We start from the raw sequence: 2,541 nt of genomic DNA, 5'->3' as shown, positions 1-2,541 counted from the left end.
TCGTTTTTAAAAATCTCAACCAACTAGTATGGAGTTGGATGATTGTGGTATAGTCGATTTCAAAGAAACTCATAACTAACTATATAATAGCATAAAGAATTAATACTGCCACGTACCTACTTCTTTTATTTATTTTTTCATTGAAGGACCAACAATAAATAAATATACATATATAGACATATATTAGTATAGTAGTTAAACATACCTATATAGACATATATTAATATAGTGGTAGAAAATATCTCTTTTATATAGTAAATGTGTAAAGAACGAAAATTCTTAGTTTTAGCAATTTTTTTTTTTGTTGGTTCAAATTTGGCTATACAACTAGAAATGTGTCCGTTCTTCTTATTTTTATAATATTTTGCAAAATAACATTCTATTCCAGATATTATCCACATTCTTAAGCATACTTTGTAGAGAATTATATAGACATGTTTAGATTTCAGAGAGTTGTTATTTTACAATGAAAAAAATTATTAAAAGAACATCATCTTTTAGTGTTATAATGATCTATTTTCACCTAATATTCTTTATTATAAACATGTTATTTTAAAAGAAAGATTGCATGGTGACTACAATATTTTGGTTTAATTTTTCTTTTAATATGTTTATGTCATTATTCTATATATAATATTATTTATTTATTTAAAATTTATATGACAATCATAAAAGCTTAATAAAAATAAATAATATATTTTTAAAATAAAACTAAGTAAATGTGCATTATTCGTTGCTTGCACCCAGTATATCTAAAATGCATGTTAGTAGACATTGGACTAAGAATAAGACCTACCATTTTAATTGTTATGTTGAATAAGTTATGAAATGCTGATAAAAAATATTCAACCATTTGTTCATCATACTGATATTATACATTTATATATATATTTTCTTAGGTAGGGCATAACTTTTTCCCTCACCGTATGAGGGCTTTCTATATTCAGTATGTACTTGGAAAAATTATAACTCAATTTTTGTATGACAGTGTACACGATAGTTATAGTAGACATTCTACCAATTTTCAAGAAATTCTGATGAATTAACAGTGCCGAAGTTAGAATTCAAATAGCTTGCTTTCTACGCGTATAACAAAACAAGCACAATTGCATTTGATTGTTTGAACTCTGATTTCGGTACCGTAAATTATTCATAATTTTTTGAAAATTTGTGGGATGCTTGTTATAACTATAATGTACGCCATCTTGCAAAAAAAAAAAAAGATTATAATTTATATAAGTGCTGAAAATAGAAAATGCTTATACGGTAAGGGCAAAAGTGATGTCACTACCTAAGAAACTCCGATTTATATATATCTATTCTATATAATAAGTGTGTAGATAACAGAAATTCTTAGTTTTAACGGTTTTTTATTTTTTTAATGTTAACTTTAACGGAATATTCTTATATTTAACATAATATTCTTATATCTAACGGTAGTTTGTAAATACTTTAACTTAAATAAAATAAAATAAATAATTAAAAAAATAAAAATAAGATATTTTTGAGATATTTTATAATGATAATTTTTTAAAAATAATAAATAATTAAACAAATCAAAATATGATATTTTTTTAGATATTTTACAATGATAATTATTTAAAAATAATACATAATTAAATAAATTAAAATAAATATTTTTGAGATATTTTACAATGATAATTATTTAAAAATAATAAAATTATTTTATAACTTAAATAAAATTTAATTAAAATTAAACTCACTTATTAGAATAATATCATATTAAATTTATAATATAATCTATTGTCAATTAGTAACAAATTAATTTTAAAAAAAAACTAGCAAGAAATTTAAATTTAAAATACATGTATAATATTTAATATTACATTAAACATATAATATATAATTGTTACTCCAAAATTCAAAAACTAGAACAAACATAAACTTAAACAAAAATAAATAAATTATATAATTAAAATATGATTTTTATTTGAAATTTATATAACATTAATATAAATTTAATAAAAATAATTAATAATTTCTATAAATAAAACTAAACAAACGTGCATATTACCCTTTACTTGTATCTAGTTTATGTATATATATAGAGAGAGAATGCCACACATTTTAGGGCAAATAATAGTCCAAAAAGAGTTTCCATAAATTAATAATTTTGGAGAAATTGGACAAATAGTGGAGCGGGGAGTATAGTCTTCCAATATTAACGTATTGTGGCATTGAGAGCTGTGTGGACTGAGGAGTCCCCATGTTTCCATGATTGAATAGAGATGCTTCTTATTCATTACTTGTGGTCCCACCCAATCAAGCATGGCATGGCTACCTTGTCCAAATTCTCTGTTTGCTTTGATAAAGACTACCATACATATTGTTTTTCCTTTTTGCTCCATATATTAGCACATATATATTATATATTAAGTGTTTTTTTCCTACACCAAACATCATACCTTAATTATCAGGGTTTTGACAAAATATTTGTACTATAAGCTTATTTTGATAATGTTTTATCAGAAATTTTTGACACCTGTTTAGATTCCAGAGAGTGGTTATTTTACAACAACA

Source organism: Humulus lupulus, chromosome 1 (genome assembly GCF_963169125.1).
Source record: "Humulus lupulus chromosome 1, drHumLupu1.1, whole genome shotgun sequence".
Classification (NCBI taxonomy): Eukaryota; Viridiplantae; Streptophyta; class Magnoliopsida; order Rosales; family Cannabaceae; genus Humulus; species Humulus lupulus.
The sequence above is the reverse complement of the archived record's forward strand: the minus strand, read 5'-3'. Positions refer to the sequence as shown.